The sequence below is a fragment of the Muntiacus reevesi genome, chromosome 8, assembly GCF_963930625.1.
Source record: "Muntiacus reevesi chromosome 8, mMunRee1.1, whole genome shotgun sequence".
In the NCBI taxonomy this organism is placed as follows: Eukaryota; Metazoa; Chordata; class Mammalia; order Artiodactyla; family Cervidae; genus Muntiacus; species Muntiacus reevesi.
The window spans coordinates 96,171,000-96,177,881 of NC_089256.1; the positions used below are offsets into that span (position 1 = coordinate 96,171,000).

Here is a 6,882-nt window from a genome sequence, read left to right on the forward strand (position 1 = left end):
ATCTGATGAATATGCATCAGAAGAGCGTAAAGCATACTGTGAATTCTCAACTCTCATAGCTTCTAAGGGACATTGACGATTATAACAACTTGTATTTATAAAAGTGAAGAGGATAAAGACACAATTTATTCAAAGTTCTGCAGCAGTTTTCCTATGTTATTTATTAACTTGTGAGTGAGTGAGTGAGTGAAGTCGCTCAGTCGTGTCTGACTCTTTGTGACCCCCTGGACTGGCTACCAGGCTCCTCCATCCCAAAGATTCTCCAGGCAAGAGTACTTGAGTTGGCCACCATTTCCTTCTCCAGGAGATCTTCCCGACCCAGGGATTGAACCTGGGCCTCCTGCATTGCAGGCAGATACTTTACCATCTGAGCCACCAGGGAAGCTCTATTAACTTGTAAACAAGTGTTTTAAAACAAATTTAAATTAAATTTAAGAAAAGTCTGTAACATATACTGCTTATTGGAAGTAAATTTCACCATGTCACTATATTTCTAAATCAACGTAAATAATCTAAAACTTACATTTGGATAGATAGTATCTTAGTATAAAGGAATCTAGTTTATGTACTTTCAGATGTTTTCTTAAATTTCAGGGTAAGATCCACTTATTAGAATAAATAGATATAAATAATCCAATAGAGATTAAGATTCAAGCATCAACTAATCTTATACTGCATTGGAAGAAATTTTTTTTTCTCAACCCTTTAGATAGATGCAGAACACATAAATTTTAAAAAAATATCTTTTAAAATCTCCATATTTATGAATATTTGAGATTCGTTTCTATACATGTTTTCAACCATGTCTTGTTTGAGAACAACAAATAGAGAAAAGCACATCTTCTTTATTCTGACAAACATTCTATAGAATAAGCTGTTAAAAAACTGCTGATTTAAATAAATGTTAATTCACTTTTCTTGCATCAGAAATAAACTCATTAACTCAATAAACCAACACTTGCAAAAGTCACACCCTACAACACACACTCACACACAAAGTTAAGTACGGGCTTGCCTGCACACTGAGGTAATTCATTCCAGCCGTCCTAACTCTCTCTGCATGGAAGTAATAATATTACATATCCCTAGGTTTATTTCACTTCCTTTTTTTCTCTTCTCAAGCACTGTCGTAAAAATAAATGAATATTGTTCCACTGTGCATGCTTTTTACAGTCCTCATGATGAGAATGGATTCGTGATAACCCATTTATTTTCTTTTCTTCTAACAATCTTTGCAGCAAGAATGAGATGCCTAGATTTTAATGCCTAATATGATCTTTGGAAGACTATAAACTTTTAATAGACTTTTAACATAAAGTGAGGGAAAGGATAAATAGCAGGGAAGTCTGTGGTTGGTTCCAGGAAATCCTGATTGATTGTGCTGAGACCACCCTGAATATGTTCCGAAAACAATTGGTTTATTTTATGACCAAATAAATCATAATTGAACTTACCAACTTCCAACGAAATAAAAATCTACATGAAGAGGAAGGGGCAGAAGAACATATATTTCCTCATGGGAGAAAGCTTCTAGGACTTGTCTCACTTTATTTGCTCTCTGCACTATATATTCCTGCTAATTTCATGTGATTATCACAACAGGTTTGGACGACAGAGGCTTTCTTTTGAGACTTGCCCTCTCTGTGAATCGCTATTGGATAACTACAAATTAACAGAAAATCAGAAATATTCAACATTGCTCCTAAAATCTTAAGGGTAAAATACTGCCTAATTTCAGTGGTATATAAGCACAGAATTTAAAGCCTCCTTGGAAGGAAAAATACCTTCTTCAAGATCACATTTAGCAATGTTTACTATATGATTAGAAATTTTGTTTCTATTTCAAAAACTTATAAAATAAAATTTAAGTATTATACTCATAGCTTTTTAAAATAAGTCAGCCTTTCAAGGCCTGAATGTAATAAAAATGCAAGTGTACTTCATAACCAAAAAAAAACAGCTTAGGTACTGATAAAGTGCAAAATGCTCATATATATTTTAAAATTTTCTTTTATCGACTCCTTTTAAAAATATAAAATGAATTTTTATGACTAAAAAGAAAAGAAATGACATAATCTCTTGGAGTGATAAAACACTGCAAATGATTCTTCCAAAATTGCATCGCCCTTTAAATGGATTGGAGAAGAAAAGAAAACCGTTAAAAAAAAATTAGTTGGTACTGCTACAATATACACAGCCCCCTGAGCTTTGCCTTTTAAATCAGCATTCTGCTGTTAAATAATAAAAGAAAAGTCCCATTATTTTCCAGCTTCTTTGCTTAAAGTGATTGATGTGGAATTTTACTGCCATCCAATGGCAGTAGCCTAATATAGCGCAAGTAAATGTCTCAAGCTTTTTGATCAAATTGCAGTCTGGGGAATTTAACTTATGTAGTGCACTTGGAACTTACATCAATATATCTCTGTTTGTTACACAGTGAGAAAGAAATATGACTACAGTTTCAATTTATTGTGCATTCTCCAAATTCAATTTAACAGTGAATTACTAATATTGCTGAACATAATTACCTAAATGAATAAATCAACCTAGGCTACTCACTAGAGAGAACGTTAGAGCATAATATTTTTTTTTACATGCTCCTCATCATGTTAGTTTAAAAGGTTTCTTTGTGCCTTTAACAATCTCTCCCTACCAGGCAAAATGGCCTTTATTAAAAGACTCCTCTCAGCTTTACTTCTGTTACTTGGAAGTCATTTGAATCTTTTAGCTGCTACTGTACATCATATAATTTCTGATTAACATTGAATTGCATACTGTTTTAATTATAATCTCTATTCCTAAATGATTGAGTATTTAGATCATTTCTGAAAAAGGCAAAATAAAAATTATATCTGATTGATATGAATGAGTTTGTACTTTAAATATGCAAGCTCAGTTATTTAAAATTCCCAATTTGAGGTAGAAGAGTTGGTGGGTAATAAACCAATTTTATTTTTAACATGATAACACACTACATTTAATATCATAGGTAAATTGTTATTACAAATTGATATTTTAATAAAATTTGAATAGTATTTTATAATTTATTTGTATATCAATGATCCTTTGCTAAAACATAAAAAGTTTAATTCAGTGATTATTTTAAATATAAGGCAAATCCAGATAAATATCTAGCTCATTAGTTAAAAAGTCTTGCCAATATTTTTATTCAACTGAATGTTTTAAAGTTGGTGTGTGTGTGCATGTGTGTGTATGAGTGTTTGTATAAAAACAGCCCCAGGCTTTAAATATGTTTTGGTACTCTTGAACATCTGAGACCAATAATTCAATGGAACTGAAACACAATAACTTATTTATTTTAAGTGATTTTGCATTAGAGCACTTAATTCCAACTTTTCTTTCTGTTAAAACCTCTCAAGGTTATTGTTTCTCTAAAAGATTTCCAAGTTAAATCCAAAACATTTTTAGAAAAATCCAGGCAGACTTCATGCTGAGAAAGATATTTTTAAGGAGCTTAAAACAATTTGAGGAATCTTGGGTGCAATGAGATAAACTGAAGGGCATTTTCTGGTATTAGATGAAATTTGAAGATTTGGTGTTTCCACAATACAGGAAGTGTGCCTCTGTATGCGCTGGAAACCATACATTATAATATCTGATTTGTAGAGGTATCATATCGTTACAAATCTAAAAAAAAAGTCATGACTTTCACAGATACGGACAATGAAGAAATATGAGGATAGTAGATACTGAAAAACAATTATTGTTTTCAAATATTCCATTTCTCTACTGGGTTCGATTTTTATTTTACAAATTTAATAATTATGCCATCATTTAAATCCTCCTTTCCAATATAAAGGTTTTGGTCTGGCAGTTAGAGATCTCAGTTTTAATTATGTCCATAAGGAGAATCTAAAGTTCACTCTACCTCAGTCACATTATTTACAAGATTAGAAACTAAACCTTAAAGATAGTATTGTCAACATAAAAATCAGTGTATTCAGGCATTTTAAGAAGTTTGAATAAATTTACACAAACTCTTGTCAAAAGTTCCATTCTACCTATATTATATATATATATATATGCATATATGTATACCTGCATACAAATACATTTCTAGACTCTAAAACATTATCTTCAGAAATTTTTATATTTGGCCTCATCCCCATTACTAAATTTTAGAAAGTTGTGACTGTTTTAAATTCACAAATTACAGATTCATTTAATTCATGTTACTCACTGGATTATAACTGAAGGGTCTCTTACTTTGCTACCAAATGATCACCCTGTTTAATAAGCACAAGTTAGCAATTTTTTCTCCACCTGCCTGCATGTTTAAGCAATTAAACCAAAGCATAAACAGCATCTGCAGTTTTACTACTTAAAACTCATTTGTGAATAGGAACATTTCCACTGATGTGATTTCTATATCTCTGCCTATCATTTTGTCATCCAATGCAACAAATAAGTGAGACAAATTAATTTCTTTATTATACATAAAACACAAAGTTTTGAAAAGTTTCAGTTACTTGAAACAGCTTGTTCTAAAATTATTTGAATTTCTTTTTCATTAACAAGAGTACAAAGGACTATTTGAATACTTTTTACAAAGCATTCATTCACTGTAACTTGGAGAAATATCTGCTTTGTGTTTAATCTAAGATAATAAGGGATACAACTCACATCTATGTATTTTGTTTGATGTGATAAAAGGACTGATATGAGAATTGGTATAGGAAATATTTAATGAATTTGTGATATCTTTAGCTATCAGCGGTGTTCAATACTGTATTAGTTCTTAACTCTAGGAAATATATTTTTAATATGAAATTAATAGCATATAAATATATGACATACTATTAATTTCATATTATAATACATGTCCGTATACTAAATTGTTATGCCCATAAGTATTCAGCATATTTATGGTGCCATTTTTAAATGTAGAGAATGAAGTAGGAAAAAATAATGTACGAAGGCCAAGAGACAAGAATGGGTAAATTTTTAAGCTGTACATCTTTGCTGATATAAGTATTCCAAGATGTATTTAGCTGTCTCTTTATCTAATACACATCTTGCTGCCAAACCTTTGCTCTCATAGTTGCATTACATTTTAAAAAATAATTTGGACCAAAGCCTGTTTACATTAAAGCTGTGATTAGTTACAATATTCTGCTTGCTCCCTTCTTGAAAAGAAAAGTCTCACACCATGGGTAACACAATTCCTATGCCATGACACAGAAGTTCCCACAGCTTTCCAATTTCATCAGAAATGGAGAAGCCCATTATGTTTCTGCAAGACAGCACTGCTGAAGGCTTCTGCCAGCCATCTAATAAAATGATAGCTATTTTGAGTTAAGCATTCTAATATAAGATCCTATCAAACCAAAGAATTTCAGAAGTACAGAGCTTGGTCTTTCTTCCTCCAAAGACAGCATCAAAATCTGATCAAGATAAAAGCAAAAACTTCTGATGAATATACACTACATGATTAAAACCCTAAGTCCCTATGGTTTAAACCTTGAAGACATTTTAATTATCTATTTAACATCTTGCTATTTCTGGAATTCTGACTGAGAACGTTTCTAACATAGTATTTCATGGAATGTCCTTTTCTCATACTGGGCTGCTTTTATACTCCAGATGTAAACACAAAAGCTTGCCTTTCATCTTTTTAAACTCCGTCACATAAAAGGCAAAAACCCTAAAGACTACTTTTTCATTGAGTCTCTTATATATACCACAGATTATAAAATTAATAACCTCTTTTAAAATAGAAATCTCATTATTTTCTTTAATGTTTATGTACTTCTCAAGAGTATATTTAAATTCACTGATTGTCATGATTTAATTTTATTTCTTTGAGAGGGAAAAGAAAGATATTTTAGATGTGATATATGTACTGAGATGTTTGCTTCCTTCACAGGAACTAAGTCATTACTCAAAATTTTCACTAGTTTTAATCTTACCAAAGTAAAGTGATTATAATTAAAAACTCCCTAAATTTGAAAGTAGTATTTGCTAAATAAATTTTCACTCAGAACAGTTTGTCTGAACTAAACTAAGCTCCATAAAAACCTCAGGAAAGTAACATGTTATTAAATGTATCAGTATCACATATTCAGATACTCAAAAGTAACTTATTGATTTTTTATAAGAGAAAAGCAAACATAAAAAAAAAAAAGCAAACATAAGCTTTAATATATGCCAGTTTGTGATTTTTCTTCATATTTTTTGTCATTTTAAATTTTCTTGTCAGAGGGTTTAGCTGTACATCTCTGTTTCTCTGAATATGTCTGAAGGTTTAACTGTATTCTTCTATAATTATATGTTCATTTTACCTTTGAAAAGATAAATGGCATACCATGATACATTTTATGTTGTCACACATATCCCAGAACGCCATGGTCATGAAACTAACTTTTTGAATTTGGTTTTAAAAGTGGGTAATATGAAACAATAGTTATTTGTAAAATGTGCCTAATTTATAATGTGATTTGGACAAAAAAAAATCTCATTTGGGTTTATCGGCCTTATGGCCCTGATGGCTACTCATAGGAGACAGATTTCATCTTAGAAGGGGGCATTTGCTAACTAGGATTGAAAGCATCACGGTGGTGGCATGTTCCCAGATTACCACTTGAGATCCACTGCTGGCTGACAACGGAGCAGCTTTGATTGCAATTTCACAAAGCCAGGTTCCTGCTGGCCTGGCTACAAGGTTTGTTTTCTTCTGTTGGTAGCAAGAGGGGAGGGGATGCTTGATTTTCTACTACCTCTAAACCTGAAAGCTTAATTTTGGCCTCAGGAAAGAGGACAGTTTCTTAAAACTGAAGTGTTTCCCTTAGTTGCATAAAGTGGACAATAAAATCAGCCCTTTCTTGTTTTCTTGTTCATATTCCATCTGTCAACGTTTGGGTT

At 31.6% G+C, this 6,882-nt stretch overlaps 1 non-coding gene across 1 annotated transcript; it reads right to left on the bottom strand.

Annotated features, from left to right (window-relative positions):
• Positions 1 to 310: 310 nt before the first annotated feature.
• On the bottom strand, positions 311 to 382 carry TRNAC-GCA (transfer RNA cysteine (anticodon GCA)). The gene has a single exon. It is a non-coding gene; the product is annotated as a tRNA-Cys (tRNA).
• Between the last annotated feature and the right edge of the window lie 6,500 nt (positions 383 to 6,882).